Below are 12,079 nucleotides of genomic sequence, written 5' to 3'. Positions count from 1 at the left end.
CCACCTGCCCTGAAGAAAATCGAGGATGAAACCCAAAGTTACAAAAAAAAGGAGACATCAAAGTGGCAGAACTAGCTCTATTATTTAAAGCAAATTCGGCCAAGGGCAAAAATGAAACCCAATCATCCTGATCAGCAGAAATAAAACATCTCAAATATGACTCCAAGGTCTGGTTTGTTCTCTCTGTCTGCCCATTGGTCTGAGGGTGAAAAGCAGAGGAGAAGGACAACTGAATTCCCAGCTTGGAACAGAAAGTTCTCCAAAATCTAGACACAAACTGGACTCCTCTGTCAGATACAATGTTCTCAGGAATCCCGTGCAAGCAAACCACCTGTTGTAAAAACAGGGGCACCAATTCAGAGGAAGACGGCAACTTAGGGAGTGGTACAAGATGAACCATCTTAGAGAACCTATCACAAATCACCCAAATAACAGTCATCCTTTGAGAGACAGGCATATCAGAGATGAAATCCATTGAAATATGGGTCCATGGCCTCTTGGGGACAGGCAAAGGCATCAACAACCCACTAGAGCGAGAACACGGTTTAGACCGGGAGCACGTCCCACAGGACTGCACAAAACTCCTGACATCACGAGACAAGGAGGGCCACCAAAAAGACCGACTCACCAGATCTCTAGTACCAAAAATACCTGGATGACCAGCCAAAGCAGAGCAATGAACTTCAGACATCACTCTCTTCTTCCACTGGTCAGGAATTTACAACTTTCCACTGGGACAATGCTCAGGTTTGTCCTCCTGAAACTCTTCCAGAGCACGTCTCAAATCGGGCGAGATGGCAGAAAGAACTACCCCTTCGCCTAAGATGGTAGCAGGCTTGGTCACCACAGGAGAATCAGCAAAGAAGCTCCTAGAGAGGGCGTCAGCCTTGACATTCTTAGTTCCAGGAAGAAAAGAAACCACAAAATCAAAACGTGTAAAAAAACAAGGCCCACCTAGCCTGTCTAGGGTTCAAGCGCTTAGCCGACTCTAGGTAAATCAAATACTTGTGGTCACTGAGGACCACGACTTGATCCTTAGCTCCCTCCAACCAATGTCTCCACTCCTCAAATGCCCATTTCATGGCTAACAGTTCCCGATTCCCCACATCATAGTTACGTTCAGATGGAGAGAACTTTCGGGAAAAGAAAGCACAGGGATTCATTTTAGATGTTACAGGATCCTTTTGGGACAAAACAGCTCCTGCACCAATCTCAGAAGCATCCACCTCTACCTGGAACGGAAGTGAGACATCAGGTTGCCGCAAAACCGGGGCGGAGGTGAATCTTCGCTTCAGCTCCTGAAAGGAAGAAACAGTCTCCGGAGACCAATTTAACACATCAGCACCCTTCTTAGTCAAATCAGTCAATGGCTTGGCAATACTAGAAAATTTTGCTATAAATTTGCGATAAAAATTAGCAAAACCCAAAAACTTCTGGAGGGCCTTCAAAGAAGTGGGCTGAACCCAATTGTAAATGGCCTGTACTTTGGCCGGGTCCATTTTAATAGTTGACGGGGACAAAATAAATCCCAAAAGAGAAATCCTCTGTACTCCAAAAAGGCATTTAGATCCTTTGACATACAGGGAACTCTCCCTCAAGATCCGGAACACAGTCCGAATATGTTCCACATGAGAATCCCAATCCTTCGAGAAGATCAAAATATCATTCAGATAGATAATCAAAAATTTATCGACAAAATCTCGGAAAATATCGTTCATGAAGCACTGGAAGACAGAAGGGGCATTAGTGAGCCCAAAAGGCATCACCAGGTACTCAAAATATCCCTCCGGAGTATTAAACGCCGTCTTCCATTCATCCCCATGCTTAATGCGAATAAGATTATACGCCCCCCTAAGGTCAAGCTTGGTAAACCAGCAAGCACCTTTAACTCTGGAGAATAGATCAGAAATCAGGGGTAACGGATACTGATATTTAACAGTAATTTTGTTGAGAGCACGATAATCAATACAAGGGTCTTAATGATCCATCCTTTTTGGCTACAAAAAAAAAAAAACGGCACCTAAGGGTGACGAGGATGGTCTAATATGACCCTTCTCCAACGCCTCCTTAATATAGGATCGCATAGCCTCGTGCTCGGGTACAGATAAATTGAAGAGCCGACCCTTGGGAAATTTACACCCCGGGCTCAGTTCAATAGCACAGTCATAACTCCTATGAGGAGGCAGAGATGCAGACTCATTCTCACTAAATACATCATAAAAGTCCGCCAAATAATCAGGAACATCATGCGACTGAGGAGAGGTGGAAAACACCGGAGCCTCACTAAAGGCACACCGACAACCCTAACTCACCACAGACACAGATTTCCAATCCAAAACTGGATTATGAATTTGTAACCAGGGAAACCCCAGAACAATAGTATCATGCAGATTATGTAACACCAAAAACCTGCAATTTTCTTGATGGTCTGGGGTGACCTGCATTACCACCTGGGTCCAAAACTGAGGTTTATTTTTAGCCAAAGGAGTAGCATCAATCCCCCTCAAAGGGATAGGCGTCTGCAGAGGTGTCATCGGAAATCCACAACGTTTAGCAAAATCCAAGTCCATTAGGTTTAGAGCTGCTCCCGAATCCACAAAAGCCTTGGCGGAAAATGTGGACAGGGAGCAGATCAGAGTAATAGCCAGAAGAAACTTAGGTTGAACACCACCAACAGAAAACGTGTGTGCAAAGCGTTTCTCGCATTTAGGACAGACAGAAATAATATGCGAGGCATCTCCACAGAAAAAACACAACTTATTACGCCTTCTGATCTCCTGACGCTGCTCTCTGGAAAAAACTCTATCACATTGCATAGGTTCAGACATCTGTTCAACAGGTGGCAACACCTCTCGTGCAGCTCTGCGTTCGCGTAAACGCCGATCAACCTGAATGGCTAAAGACATAGAATCGTCAAGACCAGAGGGAACAGGAAATCCCACCATAGTATCTTTTATGGCTTCTGACAACCCCTTCCGAAAGAGAGCAGCCAAGGCATTATCATTCCAGGTAGTAAGTACTGCCCGCTTTCGGAATTTTTGACAGTACAATTCTGCAGAATCACGACCCTGGTTCAATGCCAGCAGGGTCTTTTCAGCCTGATCAATGGCATTAGGTTCGTCATACAACAACCCCAAGGCCTGAAAAAATGCGTTCACATTAGTCAGAATAGGATCATCTGGTTTCAAAGAAAACGCCCAATCCTGGGGATCGCCACGCAGCAAAGAGATGACAATTTTAACCTGCTGCGCAGAGCTCTCTGACGAGTTAGGCTTCAAGGCAAAAAATAATTTACAATTATTTTTGAAATTCAAAAATTTAGACCGATCCCCAAAAAATACATCAGGTGTAGGAATCTTTGGTTCAGCAGCATGTGAATGAGCAAGGTAGGCGGAAATTCCCCGCACTTCCGCAGCGAGCTGCTCCACACGATCAGACAATTGCTTTATCTCCATTGAGAGAAAAAAAAATTCCCCCTACGGCCTCAGAGATATAGAGGAAAAAATATACACACTTTTTTTTTACAATTCTTTCCTGCTATTGAGTACACTAGAATCTGCGGTATGGCGGGTGATTCTATTATGATTGAGTCACCGTAGGAGGCAAAAATAGAAATGCTGGCTAAGTCCAGAAAACCAGAGAAGTTGGCAGCTATCGGATTGCAGACCCCTGAACCTATCAACACAACTAGCAGTAGCCGTGGGGGGCTCCTACGATGCCCTAGGCCCCTCGATCACAGCCGGAGGACTACATAGCCTAAAGACAGAAAGGGAAATCTAAACTGCCCCAGAGCAGACCCCAAAGCAAAAGGCAGCCCCCCACATATAATGACGGTGAAGCAAGAAGAAAGAACAAAACACAGACAGAAAGATAGACTGAGCAAAGATGGGGCCCACGCTAGCTTAGATAGGAAAGGACAGGAAGGCTGCTGTCTGCAATCCGTGAAAAACCCTATGAAAATAAGAGCCAACCAACTGACAGTAAAAAAGGCCCTGAAGACGCTAGGCTTCAAAACAGCTATGTCAGTACTCAGGAATATTCTGAAGACAGAGCAACAGGCAAAAGGAGATTCAGCTCACCCCAGCAGGGAATGGCAGAATCCAGAAAAGCAAGGAAAACAAAACACTAATGCAAAAAGGCAAAGCAGAAATCTTAGCTTTAGATGAGCAGGAATCAGACTGGTTTCCTAGAAGTCCACAGAGAAATCACCCGCAGGCCAGAAGGGCGTCGGCAGCCTTATATCCAGTCATTAACTCCACTCAGCCAGTCATCATCATCAGCCCCAGGTGTTTGACAATCAGGCTCACTACCTTTCTTCACCAGAAGAGGGAGTTCCTTGGGCCTCAGTAGTGAAGGGGAAAATGAACTCACAACAATTGTGTTTCAGCCAGGCAGGATGACTTGCTGCCGTGGGCAGAGTTCGCTTTGAACAATGCTGTGGCTGACTTCACCGGTCAGACTCCATTCCTCCTAAATTATGGCCAGCATCTGCGCGTCCCTGTGCCCATGCCCGTGTCATCCACCGACTCTAGGGTGGCAGACTGGGCGGTGGAGGCATGTGACATTTGGGATCACACTTAGGATGCTATCCAGGTCTCCAAGGAGTGAATGAGGGTCTCCACTGATGCACATCGGCACCCTGCTCCGACCTTTGCCCCTGGCGACTTAGTGTGGCTATCCGCCCATAACATCATGCTGCGGGTTGAGTCCGCAAAGTTCGCACCTCGTTACATTGGCCCCTTCAAGGTCCTTGAGTAGGCAAATCCTGTGGTCTACCGTCTGGCCCTTCCACCACACTTGGCTATCGCTGACACCTTCCACGTGTCCCTCCTTAAGCCTGTTCACATGTCCCGGTTCTCCAAGTCATCTGCCGGGACATCAGACCTGCCTTCGTATGAGTTTGAGGTCAATGCCATCGTGGGTTGCAAGGTGGTGCATGGTAAAAAGTTTTATTTGGTGGACTGGAAGGGTCATGGTCCAGAGGCTCGGACCTGGGAGCCAGTGGAGAACATCCATGCTCCGCTCCTCACTGCGGCATTTGAGTGTAGCGAGGCTCAGAGAGGTGGGGTCCCTAGGAGGGGGGTAATGTTAGGCGTCGGGTTTCTGGCGCTGCACAGCAGAAATTCCGAGCCCTGCCTTCGGCGGTCTCCCATTCCTCTCCAGCCACAGAGGAGCCCACTGAGCAGACTCGTCGATCCCAGTGCTCTGCTCAGACCAGCTTTATGGGTTTGGTTGCTGCTGCCACCTCTAGTCCTGCTATAGCAACGAATGTGGGTCTGTAGCTAACAACTCAAGGGACTAAGTCCTCCTTTCGGTCCACTGAGCATGCCCGTGAGACTATCTCCCATTGGAGATCGGAGGTCACATGCTCAGGTCCTTCTCCAGCTCGGATTGGACCACCAGAAAGGTCCCGGACGGACGCTGCTATAAAAGGTTTGCATGGCCGCTCGGCCATGCGATGGTTTAGACTCTTATAGTATATTGACTGACTCATTATGACTCACCTCCCTTGGATACATATGGTATAGGGCTATAGAGTTAGAGTCAGCGCCTACTAGTGGCTTGGTCTGCGCCACAGTGCTTCCACATCTCAGCACCTCACTCAGCGCCATATGGTGCCGTCCAGAGCTGGGCACTTTCAGTACTGCATTAAGTGGTTGCATCCGCCAGTGCAATGCCGTGCGCCAGTCTAGCGCTTTCCTCCATTGTGGTTAGTGGCGTCCGCCAGAGCGGTGCAGTTCGCACATAGTGCGCTTTAGTTATTTAATTTGCTTCTTCCTGACACCACAGGTGCCGAGCACTAGTGTGACTAGAGGGACTCTAACTAAGTGTCTCAGGGGTAGAGTCTTGTGTCTATACACCAGTGCTCACATTACAGAGCTCTGTGAGCATAAACAGGCTGCGGCATTTGTGTTTGACGGTTGGGCGGCTCTGTGAGGTAACAGAGTCTGCCTCTGTACACACTAGGTGAGGTTAACCCCGTGTGTTCCTCTATTGTACCGCCTTTTAACGTCCGCCATTACCGAGCAGCAGTTACCATCTCTGCACGGTGGACCCCGGGCTGCGAACGCACTTAATTACCTTCCTTATTATTTGGTGCGTTCCGCCAGCCCGTAACATTGACAACATATGAACCGCCTACTGCCTCACCACATTTATCTAACTATCCTTGTGTTGCCCATTCAAAATTTTCTTCATAACCAGGATCCTTGTATGTTGTTCTCACACACATTATGCATTTAATAGCCCTCTGTGTCAGCACTTTTACACATTATGGTTGGTAACCAGCTCATGCAGCATTACATGAACAGCCGATTTATTACATTATGGCTGGTCAGAACAATGAAAGCAATTGTTACCATCCATCTTTTGTGTCTCCCCTTTTTCCTCATAGATTGTAAGCTTGCGAGCAGGGCCCTCATTCCTCTTGGTCTCTGTTATGTGATAATTGTTATTCTGTAGTGTCTTTTATTGTCTGTACAAGTTTCCTCTTAAATGTAAAGTGCTATGGAATATGTTGGTGCTATAGAAATAAAATCATTCTGATTTATTATTATTATGTTTAAAGGTCGAATTATAGCGTGTGAGCAGGTCACAAATCATTCGGTGATGAGGCAAATTAAAGCTCTGCTGCAGCAAAGCTAGTCCAGCGAAAGACTGAGATGACTTGCAAATGTGTGCTGACACGCCATACCTTGGCAAGTAGATCTGGGCAAGTCGGGGTATGTTTTTATAAAATGCTGTACAACCAAGTTCGGTATGTGGGTCATGCATGGAACGTGTTTACCAACTTGCTGAGCTATAAAGCCGCCACCAAGTTGCACCCATTATCGCACACAACCAGACCTGGTTAGAGGTTCAGCGAAGAGACCCGCTGATCGGTCTGTTCTTTTATCACCTTCAATAGTTCGGCTGTGTTGTGAGCTTTATCACCTAAACAGATGAGCTTCAGCAGAGCAAGGTGCCGCTTTGCTAATGCAGTGCTGCAGACCTCCCAGCTGAAGAGTGATGGGGAGGCTACTTTTGGTGAAAAGGAGAGACATGAACTGTAAATATGAGGAGACTGAAACCCTGATGGAAGTTGGGATCGCAATTCTTTGTGTGGGTAAGATGTGCGATGTCCCAGCCTCTGACTCAGTCCAACCAGGTTCAGCCAGTGTGCCATAAGGGAAATGTAGCGTCCCTATCCACAAGAACTTGTCTACGTGTCCGTGGTAAAGTAGACCTTCCCTGTGACTTCATTGGCCAGAGCACGGCTGATATTGTATAACACATGCATATGCACCGCGTTGATGTCACACCCGGAAATATACACTCCCTGACAGAAGTTATGTCGCCTATCCATGTTATGGAAATAAAAGATTATAACCTGACGTTAAATTCATCCATTGGTTGTGTGGCGAAGGAGACCGGACGAACGGACTTGTCAGAATGAAGAAGGGAAACAGCTGGGAAAAGTGTAGAATGGGTGCAGTACCCTGGTATGACTACAAGATGGCAGGGGGGAGTGTGAGTACAGGACTTGACAGCAGCTTATGGCACTTGAAACCATTAGTTATGGGGGCGGGGTTACAGGGAACCAGGAAGGTTATAAATAGGACAGGAGGGTTCCAGAAAGTTCCAGTCCCAGGAGGAGCTCAGGAGGAGAGGAGTTTGTGAAGGAGTGCGGACAATGTTGGAGAGCTCAACGAGGGGACTGAGGAGAAAAGATGTCAGGGGGGTGGCCCCGACACGAAGAACCGCAGAACAGAACAGACGAGGCCCCGGGGATACCAAATTGATGACAACCTCAGACCGGTGAAGTGCTGGTGGTAGTTAGGCCTAGGGCAGCCCCCAGTGACAGAACCGTGAGCAACGTCACAATGACAGAAGAAAGGTATGTGTACCCGGGTCTGAATACAGAGAGCTGTGGAAGTGCTGCTGTGTATTGCTGAGGTCGTCAGAAGGACAGCCAATAAACTTGGACCTGTTGTACCCGTAATCTGCCTCCGTCTCGTGTCTGTGACATCTGTTCGCGGTAAATAAGGGACCACCCCCAAGCTGGGCCACCTTACTACATTTGGCGTAGTCGGCAGGATCGCTGCCGCCAATACTTCAACTTCAGCGGCAGACCTGCGACAGAAGGAAGCAAAAGGACTTGAGCTGCTTTATTGGTGGATTACAAATTTGGGACTTGTTTTCTGTCACCAGAAGAACAGGAGCGGTACAAGAACTGGAAAGATGGCTGTGGCGATTTGGCGCCTAAAAGAGACACAGATATTGCTAATTGAACTGGATGATCTAGGGCTATATCAAATCCGCCCCTGGGGGAAGTGGTGTTCATCTGGAGACAACCGCCCCCTCATGCTGGACCCTGGAAGATGAGTGGAGAAATCGACCCCCACACCACCCAAGAACGGGAGTGGCCCGGGTGGAGAGACCTGCTGTGGCTGCTTGGCGCCATTCAGCTACTGGACACCAGACGGAATGAGACGCTGCAGCTGTCATGGTATCGGATGCCTGGAATGGCGGTGGCACCAGGAAATCGAGCCTCGTCGGGAGACCTGCCCAGGGAGCCTCCCCACGGAACCATCGAGCCTGGAGGCCGACCCTGCTGGACGACGGGGTGAAAATCAACGGCTGGGAAAGGAGTGTTGGGAAAGCCTTCTGGGAGCCGCTTCGTCTGGGAAGGTGAGCGTGTCCCCGGCCCCGCCGGCGGCACCCCAGGCAAATCCCGTCCCCCACACTCCATGTACCAGATAGACCTCGGGGCCCCGACACCGGTCCTCAGCCTCCCCGCCCGACTTCTCGCTCTTTGGTGTCTCCGGCTCCAGATGACTACATGGTCCCCGCCAGGCCAACCCTTGCCACTTACAATGACCCTGAGCCACCCTTCCTAGCGGCACCTCGTACTGTGCTGTCAGTGCGGAACCAACCCGCGGCCGCCCCTGCCGCGCTCCATCTTCCGGCAGTGGCCTATCGATCGGGGCCTGCCGCCATGTCGGCACCGCTCCCGGTCACTGCTATAATCAGGCCGTCAGCTGCCGTGGTTGACTCACCGGCATTTGCGGTCGCTGCTCCATCTGCGAACTTGACTGCGGTCGACTTGCCAGTGCCCGTGGCCGCCTTGGTTCCATCTGCGGCCTCCCACGCGGCCACTCCGACTTCACTCCCAGAGCCGGCTGTGGCCTACTCATTGGAATCTGCAGCCGCCCCTGCTCCACTTTTGACTACGACTGTGACCCACCCACCGGACTCTGCAGCCTACTCATTGGAATCTGTGGCTGCCCCTGCTCCACTCTCAACCACGACCGCGGCCCGCCCACCGGACTCTGCGGCCTACACCAGACCCTCTGCTCGGGTTGCGGAGGTCATTGAGGGAAAGAAGGTCAGAGAGCGGGAGATCTGGGGGCTACTGCATGAGAAAGGAGAGGCTGGCATGACGGCTTCACGGTCCACCGCGCGGAAAAAGGTTATGGGTTCATCCGGGACCTCGCCACTGGCAAACAAGTGTACTTAAATGTGGCTTCCATTTGTCTCGACTGGGCTCTGCAGGAGGGAGACTTGGTCTCCTACTATAAGGAGTACTGCCCCCGCGGCGACTACGCTGTTGCAGTGGTTGCCTATCCCGAAGACTACGAGCCCCCGTAAAAAGGACTCACAGAGACACCTCAAGTATCCTGGGGACTTAACGGCTGTGGAGTCCCTGCTGAGTTGGCGGAACATCGGCTGTCAGGAGATGGCCCGGACTACGGGGATTGTCGTGCACCGTTGTGCAGTCTACAGGACAGTTTTACTGTCACGTGGACCCGTCCTGTGTGACACGATCCGCAGGCCGGTAACTAAGACAACAAGACACGGCACGTGTAACTGTCCTGTGTGACACGACCCGCAGGCTGGTAACTAAAGCGACAAGACACGGGGGAGGGGAAACAGATTCAACGGTGGGCCCTGCGATAGGGAATGGGGACTTGGAGACCTCCTCCACTCCCCTGAGTCAGCGTCCCTCACTCTCCTAATGTTCCCTATACAGGCTCCTCACCAGTCGCCGAGCCGGAACCTGTCACCCTAGCACACCCTACACCTATCCCTTGCTAGGGAGCTGGGTGGTGCAGGCACTGGCCCCACCGCTGTACTAATGCACACCAGGGAAAAATGCAAACAGGGAAACACCACTTAGCTTTGCTCTGTTGCTCTTGCTCCCAGCAACAGAGTCCACCACCAGAATGCAGCTTTCCTCCTGAATAGCTGCCACCAAGCTCTGTCAGAGCTGCAAGGAAATCCCCTCTGTGACTCCTTCTACACCAGGACTCTGACTGTGCTGAAAGGAACTCTCTCTAGCTCTTTTCTCCACCAAGGATGGTTGGAAATGACCACTATCACCAACAGTGATTGCAACACCTGACACTCTTTTATAGCAGAGCCAGAGCAATCACACCTGCTTTATAATCACATGCACTAAACTAAAGAAACCAGGGTGCAATGACCCTAACGGCCACCGGGGGCAAAACTAGAACTGAAACCACCACAGTGCAATGACCCTATTGGCCACCGGGGCAAAACTATCTTTAAGCACCACAGCTTAAGGAAAAAAAAAAGGTTACTAGTGCATTTTATCTGTCATGATCCAGCATGGATCATGACATTTACGTCCACGTTATGAGAAATGTTTTTTTTTGTTGTTTGTTGTTTTCTCCTGACACAGCGGGGATGCATACGGGAAAGTGCTAATGTTAAAGGAAGGGGGAGTATGCCTGTATTGTTTTCTTTACGTTGGTTTTAAAAAAAAAGTACAGAAAAAAAGGGTTACTTATGCTATTAGTAAAATCTGGTTATACAAAAGTTGGCTTAATGTATAATATGCATAAGGAATATGCAACAGGTCCCTGGTACGAGGTATGTGTGATGAAGACGCCGACCATGACTTTTTAAAATTGAAGGACAAAGAGATGGAAGATATAGAATCAGACAGTGGTCCCAAGCGAGGTCCCTGACACCACGGACACCCCAGAAGAATAGGTGGACCCTGACAATGACCTGGTAGGCATAAGGCCTCGGTCATGGTGTTCCGGACAGTTGAGGGTGACAGAAGGGGAGAGTAGTGGAAGGTACACGCCGTAGAATAATCTGGGTGTACCTAGCCCAACTTGAAAGAAGTTGTCATGTGGCGTGCGCACCGGCGAGTAGCAGTAGGCTGCTTGGAGCATGATGCTCCCGGTTTGGTTCGGTCCCTGAATGTGGCGGGTTTGGCCTAACAACCGGTCTGACAACAGACTGTGGAAAAGTTTCAGGATGACGAAGGTAGGGAATATGATTGTTGGGGATGACAATGGGCAAAGGAAGGGGGAATGTGGGGAAGGTGACCGGACGAACGGACTTGTCAGAAGGAAGAAGGGAAACAGCTGGGAAAAGTGTAGAATGGGTGCAGTACCCTGGTATGACCACAAGATGGCAGGGGGGAGTGTGAGTACAGGACTTGACAGCAGCTTATTGAACTAGAAACCGTTAGCCATGGGGTTACAGGGAACCGGGAAGGTTATAAATAGGACAGAGGGTTCCAGAAAATTCCAGTACCGGGAGGAGCTCAGGAGGAGAGGAGTTTGTGAAGGAGTGCGGACAGTGTTGGAGAGCTCAACAAGGGGACTGAGGAGAAAAGATGTCAGGGGGGTGGCCCTGACATGAAGAACCACAGAACAGAACAGACGAGGCCCTGGGGGTACCAAATTGATGACGACCTCTGACCGGTGAAGTGCTGGTGGTAGTTAGGCCTAGGGTGGCCCCCAGTGACAGAACCGTGAGCAACGTTACAATGACAGAAGAAAGGTGTGTGTACCCAGGTCTGAATACGGAGAGCTGTGGAAGTGCTGCGGTGCATTGCTGAGGTCGTCAGAAGGACGGCCAATAAACTTGGACCTGTTGTACTCGTAATCTGCCTCCGTCTCGTGTCTGTGACGTTTGTTCGTGGTAAACAAGGGACCATCCCCCAAGCTGGGCCACCTTACTACATTTGTATAAATTATTCTTTTGAAAACTGAAACCCTCCGAAATGTGGTTTAGGTTAAGAAAATAAATTGGCATCAATGCAGTAACATTGATCATT

This window comes from Dendrobates tinctorius, unplaced genomic scaffold (genome assembly GCF_039654945.1).
Source record: "Dendrobates tinctorius isolate UK_male_01 unplaced genomic scaffold, ASM3965494v1 ptg000160l, whole genome shotgun sequence".
Taxonomy (NCBI): domain Eukaryota; kingdom Metazoa; phylum Chordata; class Amphibia; order Anura; family Dendrobatidae; genus Dendrobates; species Dendrobates tinctorius.
This window is presented reverse-complemented; position numbering follows the sequence as displayed.